The following is a 14,459-nucleotide window of genomic DNA, read 5'->3' on the forward strand; positions in this document are numbered from 1 at the left end:
TGCATCTAGGACAAGGGACCTAGGAGACCGCCCAGGGCCTATGTACATACATTACTGTACCAAATACGTTCAAAATCATCCCTCTATAGGAAGGCATAAGCTGACTTATCAAATGCCAAGTAGTCAGGTAACTTCCCAAAGGCAGGCCTTTTGCTGCACTAGTTCTCCCTGAGCACAGTTTCCACGAGAGGAGCCAGATGCCACGTGGGTCCCTGTGCTCCACTGCTCACAGCGTGCAGGGCCTTTGGACCTGCATTCAGAGACCCCCCAAAGCACCCTCTGCCAAGAACCTCTCTCCCGTTGCATCAGCGCATCCCATGCGGAGTGGCAGGGAAAGGTGGGCTAAGGAAGGAGTCTCTCTTTTGGAACCCTGTGTGTTCTGAGAATTAACACCAGCAGGAGGAACAGGTCCCTAGGCTGACATGGTTGTTATATAAACTTTCTCCTGGAGTTGGGCTAGAGATCAAATTGATGAGGGGGGCATGCAGGAATTTAGTGAGAAGAAAGAGTAAGGATACTATGAAGAAAGGTTTTAAAGAAAGAGTCTCGAAATACCAAAAAAGATGGTTACAAGTAGGTTGGGACCAGTCTGTGGGACTTGTGAACCTCCCCGAATCTCCTACCTTTTCCATGAAGCCTCTCAGAATTGGCCAGAGAAAAGAATTGTGCTTTCCTGTGCCTTGATGAGTCTAGACTTGGAATTACATTAGTTACTTTCCCCATAAACTCTAAAATATTGGGCATGTCTTATGTGCTGGGCTCTGTTCTAGGTTTTCAGGAATACCAGGGTGAATAAGAAGGACAAGGCTGCTCCTCTTTCTAATGCAAGCAGTTAGAAAATATCAGGTGTTATGAACATGCCTTCAGAGTGATGAGCTAGAGGGGACTGGCAGGCTACTTTTTTTTTTTTTTTTTTTGCGGTACGCGGGCCTCTCACTGCTGCGGCCTCTCCCGTTGCGGAGCACAAGCTCCGGATGCGCAGGCCCAGCGGCCATGGCTCACGGGCCCAGCCGCTCCGCGGCACGCGGGATCCCCCCGGACCGGGGCACGAACCCGCGTCCCCTGCATCGGCAGGCGGACTCCCAACCACTGCGCCACCAGGGAAGCCCAGGCAGGCTACTTTAGATGAAGATAGTCATACAAGGCCTCTCTGAAGTTTAAGCTGAGACCTGAATGAGAAGGAAGAAGTGAACTTTGGGGGCAGAGGGAACGGCAAAGGCAAGCTGTCCTAAGCTGAGAAACATAATGAACAATGTGGTCAGAGGGAAGTGAGCAAGGGGAAGAGGTGGGAAAGAGGTGTAGAAGAGGAGGTTGGAGAGAGAGGCTCCAGCTGGGGTGGGGAGCCTGGATTTTATAGTAAGGGTAATGGGGAGCTATTGAAGGTTCTAGGCAGAGGACATACATGATCCTATTTATGAGTCAAAAGCTCTCTTTGGCTATGATGTGGAGAAGAGATTATACACGGCAGAGAATGGAATCAGAGAAATCAGGAGGTAATTACAGAATAATTCAGGTGATAGGCTTGAACCAAGGTGGAGATAAAGGTGGAAGAGGAGAAATGATGCGATTCTGAATATGTTTTGGAGACAGAGTCAACCCAGCTTCCTGATAAGTTAGGTGCAGGAGATAAGAGAAAGGAATCAGGGATCATTTTGAGGTTTGGAACAGGGCAACTATGAACTCTTCCTTATTTCCTACTGCTAATACATACCTTAAGAAAAAACTTAACATTTTAAATTATAAAAGCAATATACATTTCTGTAGGATATACAAGAAATAAAATTAAGAAATAGAAAAATTCATCAGCCTATAATTCACAGGTAACTACTATTCATCTTTTGGTTCATTTACTTCTAATCTTTCCTCGTTTTTATAAGGAAAACACTTTCCAGGTAATAAAATTATACATATTAATTAGAAACAATACAGAAAAAAGTAAACAGAGAAATTAAAATCACCCAAGTATAACCAGAATTAATATTTTTATGAATGATATACGCATATGTATTCAACTAATTTTGAACATTCTCAACACATGGCTTGTATTTTGCTTTTTTTAAAAACATTTGCCATGGGGACTCCCCTGGCAGTCCAGTGGTTAAGACTTCGCCTTCCAATGCAGGGGGTGCGGGTTCAATCCCTGGTTGGAGAGCTAAGACCCCACATGCCTTGCGGCCAAAAAAACCCAAAACATAAAACAGAAGCAATATGGTAACAAATTCAATAAAGACTTCAAGAAAAATTTGCCATGAACTTTAACTCATTATCATCATAATTGTTTAAAAATATTATTTTATTGGTTTGTAGGCACTTATTCCTGATCTATATGAAACTGTCGCAACAGCTCTGCCTTACTAAAGGCCCCAGGTTGCTACATTTTGGAATTTTGCCTTCACATTAACCTCTGCCCCCCACTGCCCCAATCCCCCAAGTTAGAATCTTATAGTTGCCCAGAAGTCCCTAAGCTGAGGCAGGGTCTTCTCAATGACTTGTCTCAGCCCCCTCGCGCCACCACCTACCATCACTGCCACCAAGAAGCAGCGCCCTTGCTGGTGGCCTGCCTGGCATCATCTTTTGCAACATGAAAGGAAAACATACCTGAATGTATTTCAGGTGAATCACTGCCTGATGCCCCCCGCCCACCGCCGCCCCCCCTCTCCCCGGGGGTAACCTATTTTCCAGGAATGAATTCCAGGTGGCTAGTTTCGAGGCCCACCCTCCCCAAACTCCTGGGACCATCTGCTATGACACAGGCAGAGTCACCAGGTATAGCCACTTGGATCGTCACCCCTCCCTCCAAGAGGACATGTGTGTTTTCTCCCTGGTCTCAAGCCTGGCTCTGAGCTGCTTTCTGAACTGCTCTCACATCTACCCTGCTTCTAAGCCTGCCCTCCCTGTGTGAACTTCCCCACCTTCAATCAGGCAGGAGACGATAAGGCTGGTATCACTTGCTCATTTGGAGGAGGTAGATAAGAAAGCCCAGTGCCACCTGGAGAGAGGTACTCAGAGCCTTCTTCTTGACTGATTGATTGACTGATTGAAAGATACACCCTTTTCATTTACATCACTATAGTTAGTTTCTTACCATAGGCAGAGAGTGCCATAGTTATTATCCCAAAGAGAATTTGGTTTATTTTTAAACCATAGATGAATCTGAGTTTTCTAATCATCAGAGTCTGAGCAACTGCCACAAGTAAACATACTTCAACTGCATAGATCTGAACTAATGCAGAGTGGAAAGCTGAAGGATAGTAATGCTTTGTATTTGTAGCACAGGATGCATGTTTCCACGCTCTCCCCAATTATCACATTGGCTTGTTACGACAACTTGTTGAGACAGGCAGAGATGATATTTGTATTTCCACTTTATAGGCTTAGTTCATCAAACATTTATTGATTCCTTTTTATATACCTGGCCCTATGCTGGGTACCGGTGATACTGAGAGGAAGATAATACCGTTTCTATCCTTAAATTGCTCACAATCTGGCCGGAGACACAGATATAGCAAGTAACTAAAGTACGTGTGGTGAGCATTATGCATTTTGTAGAAACAAAATGTTATAGGGGCAAAGAGGAAAGAGTAAAGCAGGGAGTGGGGAGAAGCAAACATCACTGAGTGCCTATTAAGTGCCAGGTATTGGGCTAGGGCCTTGCTACTCAAAGTGTGGTCCACGGACCACCAGCAGCTACATCCCCTGGGTGCTTGTCCAAAATGCAGAATCTCAGGCCCTACTCCAGACCCACTGATTCAGAATCTGCATTTTAACAAGATGTTCAGGACATCTCTATGCCCGTTAAAGGTTGAAGAGCACTGGGCTAGGTGATTTACAGATTTTATTTAATTCGCAGCCCAGCGAGGTAGTTTTTATTAGCCCTGTATTACATAAGATGGGAGATGGAGTTACAGAATTCTGCCTAAGTCTCACAGCTATGTCATGGAGCTGGAACTTGAACTAGGCCTACCCTGTGATGTTTCTTACTCTCTAGGCGTTTCAGAAAGGCCTCACGGACAAGATGATGTTTGTGCTGGACCTGGAAGGACCTCACTGGGAGGAGGGAGGGCCTTCCAGTCAAAATGCCCCTTGAGTGAATGTTTGGTATGGCAATGGAATAGGGCCTGTCGTGGGGAGTGTGGGAACTAAGGTGAGCAAAGAAGATTGGAATCAAATTATCCGGGGCCTTGAATGCCACCCTAAGGAACTTGAATCTACCCCATGAGTAGGTTTTGCAACCTGCTGTGGAATTGTGATTGTGGAGAGACTGCTTGTGTCAGAAGCCCAGCCTCGCCACTCACTAGTTCTATAACTTCAGGCAGGGTCGCTGGTGGGGTTCTCTGAGATGTACTTGGGAGTGAAAAATGGCTATTAGAAATCAAGGCCTGGGAGGAAGAGGGAAGAAACAGGGTTGGGCAGAGGAGGAAATCGAAGAGTGGCCCAAAAAAGTCTCGGCCAACCTGACAGGGAGCTAAGGAAGATGGCCAATCCAAGTTGTCCTGTATCAGGCCGAAACGGCCAGGGCTTTATCCCTCACCTCGCCCAGGCACCAGATGCCCAGGCAGGGCATGACCTCAGGTGATGGGGATCTCAATGGCTGGGGCAGACCCTGAAGGAGGAAGCTGTCTGCTGACAGCTAGGCAGTATGTCCTCCTCCCTGGAGGGGCTCTGAGCAGGGCACCATCGGGGTCTGCCACAAACAGTATCCTTACTTCTGTGTCTCTGTCCTTTCACTGGCAAAATGGAAATATTAGTAGTCGATCCCCCACAGGGCGTATAATTCCAGGGATGCTAGTTATTATCTGCCTTGACAAGATATTCACTGTCTACTTTCTCCCTCGGAGCACTTGGAGTTTGAAAATCTCTCACTGTGGCCTGAGGAGTAAGAGGATCCTGCCCAATTCCCAGTTTGCCTGGATTTCTGCCCCTTTCTCACAATGTTCCAGGTCTCATCATTTGTCAGGATATCCTGGTTGAGGTAACCTGTGCTAGGCAAAAGGCAAGATTTGAGAAATTTAAAACGGGAATGCCAAGTCAGATCAGTGGTTTGAAAATATCATGTAAGTTGAATCATAAAGGATGGACTACAGGGTGCATTTTGGGGATATAGGCTAAGCTTCTGTACCATAGAGACTCAAAATAAGACCCAAACAGAAGAGTTTCCTTCTTTCTTATGTAACAGTCTAAAAATGAGTGGTCAAGGGCCACAAAAATGGCACTATTCCATGAGGCCACTTGGGGACTGAGATTCCTTTTAATCTTGTTTCTCTACTATCCCCCAAGACAGTGGTTCTTAAAGTGTAGTCCCTGGGCCAGCAGCGTCAGAATCACCTGGGAACTTCATTAGAAATGCATATGGTGGACTTACCTGGTGGCGCAGGGGTTAAGAATCCACCTGCCAATGCAGGGGACACGGGTTCGAGCCCTGGTTCGGGAATATCCCACATGCCTCAGGGCAACTAAGCCCGTGTGCCACAACTACTGAGCCTGCACTCTAGAGCCCACGAGCCACAACTACTGAGCCCGCATGCCACAACTACTGAAGCCCGCGCGCCTAGACCCCGTGCTCCGCAACAAGAGAAGCCACTGCAGTGAGAAGGCCGCGCACCGCAACAAAGAGTAGCCCCGGCTCACGGCAACTAGAGAAAGCCCGCGGGCAGCGACAAAGACCCAACACAGCCAAAAATAAATAAATAAATAAATTAGTTAATTACAAAAAAAAAGGAAATGCATATGGTGGGGCCCGGCAATCTGTGTTTTAGCAAGCCCTCCGGGTGATTCTGAGGCACACCCAAGTTTGAGAAACACTCACCTAAGATTTTTTTCCTCATCTATCAGGTCAAAACTGCGGATGAGCCTGCGGAAAGGTGGAAAAAAAGCAAAAAGAGGGCAAACTATTTCCTTTTCAAAGAAAGTGCCTGGAAGGTGAATGCATAACTTCCTCTGACATCCTATTGGCTGATACCTAGTCATGTGTCCATGTGGCCACCTAACTATGAGGGACCTTGGGAAATGTAGGCTCTAACTGGGCATCTGTGTCCAGCTAAAACTTGCAGTTCTGTACTAAAAGAAACATCAGGGAATGAATACTGGCAGAAAATTAGTAGCCTCCATCACTACTGCAACAGGACAGGCAAAAAGGTGAGGGGAACTACTATTAAAGTAGTGGTTATGTATTGGAGAGGAAGGGATGTATTTGGGAAGTAGGTTCTGTTTTGATCCTATGGTGAGGGAGAGGAAGGAGAAGTGACAACTCCTGTGTTTCTACGTGGGTAGATGGTGATGGTGTTGCCTGGGGTAGAGATTCTAGGGGAAGAGAAAAGAAAGGAGAATATGAAATTTGACATTAGACATAATGAATTTGGGCTGACCGAGGAATGTCCAGGTAGAAATATGCAGATCTGTAGGCAGTTGGAAACACTTGTTCAAGGACCCTGAGAAAGGTTGGTGCTAGAGGTAGAGACTGGCAAACGCCATGGTGATGGGAGCTTGGGCGTGAACTGGATTGCCCAGCGTGTGACACAGGAAGGGGCACTAAGGCGGAGGGACACTGATATTCAAGGTGAGTGCCGGAAGACAGGCTCATGAAGAGTGGTCACTGTGATACTGGGGCCAAGACAAGGGGATTAGAGAACTCCGTGGAGGAAGGAAGGCACCTTAAGGTCAGGGTGGTACCAGTGTCCAATGCTGCAGTGGTGACAAATGGGACAAAGCCTCAGAAGTGGTCTCTGGTGGCAGATCAGAAAAGCTGCGACTCAGACAGCTTAGGAGACATGCCGAAGGTTCCACAGCTAGTAGGCCGCAGAGCCAGCCAGCATGTCTTCTGGCTCTAGCCTTCCCCTTACAAGGTGTGGAGGCAGCCACTGCTGCTCTCCTCCTAACACTGTCTGTGCAGGAGGCCTTAGCGTTCTCCCGACACCGAGCTGGGGTTTAGAAGCTCACTTCTGGTTTGTGGCTCTCTAGCCGTCTGTAGGACTGGTTTCCAAAACTGTCATGGTTCTTTCTGCCTCCCGTTGGCTTGCACTGACCCACCCCGAGTCTAATTGTGACACCAGGCTGGGCTTTATGGGCTTCCCTTTCCTCCTAAGCATTCCACAGTCATGTCGCCGTTGTCCTTGTGTCATGCCTCACCCTGCATCCCAGCTTCAGAGCAATGTGAAACAGTTGTCACACCCTTATCTACCATGCTCTGTCAGCCCGGTGCGAAAGAGGAGCTTGATGGCTAAAAAGGAGGACTCAAGTTCAAATCCACTGCAAGCGGATCCTACCTTCCATGCATTTTCAAGTGCAAACGTCTTGACTTGCTGAAGATGCTGGACACCTCTGTCAAGGACCAACCCCAGCAATGTGACCTTATTCACTGCAGGTTGATCATGAACTTGGCACCGTGCAAGGTTGCTTATCTCCAAAGTGTTCAATGTTTTTATCCTATGTTCCTAAGTGTTTGATAATTGTGTATCAGGGTACTTTCAAGGCAGCTGATTTCTACGGCAGCTTTCAGCATCCTGCTTCTGGTGAATGTTACTGCCTGTTGGAAGGACTTTGCAGCTACAGGCAGACTCCCACCACCCACCGATGGGCTCGTTATCAATCCATAGTTGTGTGCTGACTGCAAAGTGGTCCCAGGTTTTTGCATATATTGTGAGATCACTATGGGAACACAGTCATTATGATACAGCAGTTTCTGTCTTGAGTACTTTAGATAGCTTTCTTTTATGGTTTTCTTTCCTATTGATATGAAAGAGATTCTTGATAACCAAAGATAAATATATCCACAGATTTCAGGTTCCTTGTTTCATATATGAGCATGACTTCGAAATTGAATAAGCCCAGATCTGTGATGCCACTGTGTATTCTCGTAGCAGGTGAGTCACACAGGACTCCATCAACTCTGACATGTTGGATGACCTTGAGAATTCAGTGATTTCCTATGACGTAGAACAAACCAGGTTAGTAGCTGCCAGCAGAAACCAGGCATAAATACTGCTAGTAAATACTACTACTGGTTCTAAAATATATACCTTATCAGTTCATACTTCACTTTTTTCTCTTACCACCAAAGTCCAAGCTATCATGACACAATCACTAACCTGGGCTGTTAACCAGTCTCCCTGCTTTCATTCTGACCCCCTCCATCCATTTTCCACAATGAAGCTGGAGTCATCTTGTATGTAAAATGTATCATGTCACTCGTCTGCTTAAAACTCATCTGTGTTCCATCTCATCTCAGAATAAAGTCCAAGATTAACACCACGGTCTACGAGGCCCTATGTGATCTGACTGCTGCCTGACTCTCCCATCTCATATCATACCACTCTTTTCCCCTTTGTAATAATCTGTCTACATTGTCTCTCCTCCACCTCGTAATGATCTATCCACACTGGCTTTCCTGTTTCTTGCCCATAGGACCACCATGTACAGCCGTGCAGGTTGTGCACTGAATAACTCTGGGAGGGGCATTCGGTAGGCTGCAGGGTGCATGATGGACCCGGAAATGCACAGCATGGTGGTCCAGCTCACACACACCAAGATTTCAGCATTTGCTGGTCATTTTGCCCGGTACATCCATCAGGTTCTTTGAACAGCTGGCCCCTTCTTGCCATCCATTCAACAAATATTCCACAAAGCACTATTCTCTACCAGGCAGAACTGGTTACATAATTTGCAGGGCCCAGTGCAAAATGAAAATCAGGGCCTCTTATTCCAAGATTATTCAGAATTTCAAGATGGTAACAGTAGAGCATTAAACCAAGCAGAGGCCCTTCTGAGTATGGGGCCCTCTGTGACCACACAGGTCTCGCCCCCATGAAGTTGGCACTGGCCTCGGTCTCAGTTTAAATGTCACTTTCCCGGGGGGTCCTTCCCAACCACCCAAGCCAAAGGAGCTTTCTGATACCGTGCAAAGGCGAGCAAAGGCCTCCCTTTCCTTTCCAGGTACAATCACAGCATTTTGAATTACTGATGAAACAAGAATCCCGGGTTCCACTCGCACTGTGTTTTTAGGTTGAACATCCAATCAACCTAAAAGGTTTTGTGTTTCACTTTAATGAAGTCTTGGACAGGTTCTCATTTTTCTATAAATTGGCCCTGAAGGAGCTGACGGGCCTCATAGGCCAAGGAGAACTTTGCTGTACAAAGATCAAAAAGGACCCATTATAACATTAAAAATTTGAAAAGGATACTATGATTGGATTTTTTTTCTAATAGAAAACAACAATGCACATTTTATGGAGCTAATGATTTCATGTGTAGTAATAAACTCAACGGTATTTTAAGGTTTAATAGAAATTGCACAGTTACTAATTGGCTAGCATATATTTCCCCCTGCCTTTGGAAATTAAAGTTTTTGCTTTTGATGAAAGAAAAATTATTTAAGTACAATTTCATCCTCGAAAAGGCAAAGTTTTGTTGTTTTGTAGCATTGTGATACTTCTTATATAACATATGGTTAGTTCAAAATATACATTGCTATCATTCATAAGACATTTATAAATAATGGATTATAAAGTTCCACATATGGTATCTGACTCAGAAAAAAAGGATGCATAGAACAGTTTCTTTATAAGATCTTCCCATCTTGTTATGGTTTCTCTCCTACTCCTGGGAATCTAATACTCTCGGCCTAATAACAGGAGAAGCAAAAAGTTCAAGGCTCTGTGACGGTGAGATAAGGCAAGAACATGTAACTTTCAGAGAGACTGCCATTGCTGCCACCATCCTCTGGCTAGGCAATGCCATCTGGGGGTTTCAGATATGGTTTTCTGTAGTGGATTACCCTTGGGTTACTGCCAGGAGCAAAGCAGTTGTAAAAATGCAACTTCCTAAAAGCACTCACAACCAAGGGAGAAAACAAGTTTCTGCCCCAGTTTTTGCTAATTTTGTAAGCAACCATGAAAAAAAAAAAAAAGAGAGAGAGAGAGAGAAAAAACCTAAGAACGATATGCGTTTACACTTGTGTAAGACAAAGAATGAAAGTAAAAGTAACCATGCATAAGGTACCTCACTCAAGAAGTCCAGTCCTAGACTGAATTATGAAGGAAAGAAACCCTGACTTCCTGCCTTCTTGCCCCATTTGCTCTCAGAAAAGTAGCTGATAAACTAATTTATACTAAGGTGTAAATGACTAATACATGTTAATGGATTATCTTTCGCAGGAGTATTTGCTTTAGAGCAGGGAAAAAAGAGTCTTTGCCCAAGAGCTGAAAGTTTTAGTGGTAGAATTTCAGCAGAGCCCAAAACTCATCCACAAATTGTTCCATCTTAAGAGAAGAGAGAGTTGTCTGTACTTACTAGTTCCTTTTTATCTTCTCTCATTTCTCTCTCTCTCTCTCTCAACTTTTTGTTTTTGTTTTGGAATAATTTCAGGTTTACAGAAAAGTGGCAAAGATAATACAGAGAGTTCCCATGTATCTCTCATCCAGTTACTCCCAATGTTAACATTTTATATTACTATGGTATGTTCGTCAAAATAAAGAAACTAACATTAGAACATTCTTATTCACTGCACTCCAGACTTTGTTAGGGTTTCATCAGTTTTTCCACTAACGTACTTTTTCTGTTTGCTCCAGTCCAGGACACCACACTGCATTTAGCCCATTCTTTTTTATTCCCAATCTAATCTTTTATCCCCAGAATTCCACATGTAAGTCTGATTACATTACTTCTTTATTCAAACACCCTGATGGCTTCCTTCTCACTCAAAGCAGAATCCAAAGCCATTACCAAGACTACAAGGCGCTACATGATCTGCTCCCTCCTCCAACTCTCTGTCTTAACTGCCCACCAGCTCTCTCCCATTTATCCCATTCCAGCCACCCTTGCCTCCTCTTCCTTCGACCTACCAAGCGTGTTTTGCCTCAGCGGCTTGTACTCGCTATGGCCTCTACTTGGAATGTTTTGCCCCTGGGTATCTGACTGGCTTGTCAGGAAGGGATGTAAGGTTGAATGAGCAGGGTGGGGTGACCAACTCCTCCAGGTTTGCCAGGGACTATCCTGATTTTAAAACTGAAAAGCCGGGCTTCCCCGGTGGTTCAGTGGTTAAGAATCCGCCTACCAATGCAGGGGACACTGGTTCGAGCCCTGGTCCGGTTAGATCCCACGTGCCGCGGAGCAACTAAGCCTGTGTGCCACAATTACTGAAGCCCGTGTCCCTAGAGCCCGTGCTCCGCAACGAGAGAAGCCACCGCAATGAGAAGCCTGCGCACCCCAATGATGAGTATACCCCGCTCTCGGCAACTAGAGAAAGCCCGCGTGCCGCAACGAAGACCCAATGCAGGGTAGGGTCAAAGCTATTTGTGAAGACAAATAGCTTTTTTTTGTAAGGTGTACAAAAAATTTTTTTAAAAACCCTGAAAAGCCATGTACCCTGGGAACCCTCTCGGTTCCTGGCAAACTAGGACAGCTGGTCACCTAGCAGGGGTAGGTTTGTGTAGGGGATTTGCTAACATTTAATATGGAGGCTAGAGAAGACGTCATGGACAAGGAGACATTTGGGCGAAGGCTTGATGGAGGCGAGGGACTGAGTTTGCCATTCCTTATTGTTGTATGGTTCCTGGGGGTCTGTCTACAGACCCCACTGAGCAGAGATAAAGAACACCCCAACGGTTGTCAAAAAATACATTAAAACTTTTTTTCTTAAATGATACAAATGAACTTATTTTATTACAAAATTTATTACTTATTTACAAAAATTTGTGGCTACCAAAGGAGAAGGTGAGAGGGGGGAGGGATAAATTAGGAGTTTGGGATTAACAGATATAAACACCACTATATACAAAATAGATAAACAACAAGAACCTACTGTATAGCATAGGGAACTATCTTCAATATCTTGTAATAACCTATAATAGAAAAGAATCTGAAAAAGAATATATATCACATGTATATCATATATATATATATAACTGAATCACTTTGCCATACACCAGAAACTAACACAATATTGTAAATCAACTATGCTTCCATTTAAAAACAAAAAGAAAAAAATGTTTTTCCTTCCATTTTTCTTGAGATATAATTGACAAATGGCACCGTATAGTGTAAGGTGTACAGCATATGATTTGACTTACATACATCATGAAATGATGGTACAAAATTCCAGGTGTAAGATAATTACTAGGGATGTAATGTACAACACGATTAATATAATGAACACCGCTGTATCTTATATATGAAATTCGTTAACAGAATAAATCCTAAGAGTTCTCATCACAAGGAAAAATATTCTTTTTCTTTTATTTTGTATCTATAGGAATGATGGATGTTCATTGAACTTATTGTGGTAATCATTTAAAATGTTGTTTTTAATAATCGCGCTCTCAGATTTTATAAGATCTTCAATGAGTAGCCGAGGAGGCTTTGGAGCCCAGCAAATATGGAGTCTCGGCTCTGCTATGTGACGTTGAACAAGTTATTTCATTTCTCACAGCCTGATTTTTCTCACTTGTGAAGTGAGGGTTATAAAAACCTGAAGGGTTATTGTAAAGATTAAAAGAGTTAATATGTATAAGGTGCTTTGAACCATTCTGGCAGATAAACACTCAATTACAATCCATTATTGTTGTTCTTTTCTCCCCATGTTTTCGGTGGGGCATCGATACTCAATGTAAGTGCTGTTGTGTGCAGGACACAGGGATATAATCAAGGGCGATGGAAAAGGAGTTTGGGAGAAAGAAGGCCGTAAAGAAGGGGATCACAAAAGATGAGTTAATTCAGGTACTTATTTTTAAATGATTTTTGAGATAATTGCAAAAATTTACATGCAGGTATAAGGAATAATTTAGAGACATCGGATATACCCTTCACTCAGCTTCCCTCAGCAGTAACATCTCACATTACTATAGCACAATATCACAACCAGGAAATGCACAGTAGGTACTTCTCATTCTGTTACTGAAACTAAGACCGTCATCTTCATGGAACTGAACAACCAGTGCTTCCTCCTTGAGGGTGGAGAGCCAGGGGCCGAGGAGTGTAGGCCCATGGTCCTTATCACGTCAATGATGGCCCACTGCAGTGGGCGCATCACCTTGCTCTCTGCTCCAATCCACTGTAGACCACGGCCTGTGCTTCTGATAGGATCACTTCTTAGCAGTGTTCTCTCTGGCCTTAAGCATAGTCAAACTTACGGCTTACTGACTGTTTATTATGGCCGCAGGCTCTGTGCTAAATATTTTTCATGCGTTACCTCCATCTTCACAACAGCCCTAGGTGATAATATTGTCCCCATTTCATAGATGATGAAACTGAGGTCTTGTATGGTTAAGCAGCTTGCCCAGGTCATGTATCTAGGAAGTAGGAGAGTTGGGATTAAGATGCAGACCACCTGATTCCAAAGCTATTCTCACCAACCCACACGCTCCTCACACTCATGGCAGAGTACAGAGGAAAGGGACAGGGTTGACGGGTGTTTTCTTGCCTTCCTCAGTGAATTCACGATTGAGTTGGGGTGGGGCAGAATATAAAAACATAAATGATAGTACAAGGCAGTATATGTAAAGCACTAATCCAGGGTGATCTAGGCACCCAGGGGCAGGGCAGCTGGGAAAGGTCTTCTGAAGGAAGCGAGGGGAAATGGGCTGGGCCTTGTGAAGAGGCCTTGTCCGGCAGAGCTCACACTGTTATGACAGTCATGTCTGGTTTCACCACACCTTCCCCTGTCTCCCTCCTGACCTTAACCAAAGGGATCTGTGGTAGACTTACTTCAGAATACATAATCATCCTAATAGCTGGCGTGTACAGTGTGCCCGCATTGGGCTAGTCACTGTTTTAAGTGCCTTATGTATCGTAACTCATTTAATCTTCACACGAACCTAGAGCATAGGTACTATTATTAGCCCCATTTTACAGATGAGGCTATTGAGGCACAGAGAGGTCAAGTAACTTGCCCAAGGTCACCCAGTTAGTAAGTGAAAGCCAGGATCTGAACCCAGGCGGTTTGGGTCTAGACTCCCCACTTTGGAGTCTACTCCCGCCCTCTACTTTGCAAGTCCTTTGTACACATCTCTATAAAATCTCACCCAGTCAAAACTCAAGTGAAATAGCACAACACCCATCACCCAAAGGGGAGCAAGCACTTTCTGAGCAACAAACTTCTGTGATTGGCCCTGGGCCCAGTGATTCACATTTCATTTTCACTACAGTCCTGCAAGGTTTGTATACGTGAGGAAATTAAGCTTCAGAGATATTAAGTAATGTGCTCAAAGGCTGAGATTCCCACCCGAAACCTATGTCCTCCTCTGTATGTAGCTCATGTTTCAAATCCCTCTTTCTCTGAGGCCTTCCTCTCCCCATCACCCAGCAGCCACGCATCAGGCCCTGCTCCGCGCTGGCCACACGCACTGTACCTATTTAGAAATTTGCACACATGGCCTTAATGGTTTTCTCAGCAATACTCCTCCCCAGGCAGGAGTGGCCCAAGTGTCAGGAGACATGGGGCCTGCTTTGTAGGGCTTATAACATCCTCA

This window comes from Delphinus delphis, chromosome 17, assembly GCF_949987515.2.
Source record: "Delphinus delphis chromosome 17, mDelDel1.2, whole genome shotgun sequence".
NCBI classification, from domain to species: Eukaryota; Metazoa; Chordata; class Mammalia; order Artiodactyla; family Delphinidae; genus Delphinus; species Delphinus delphis.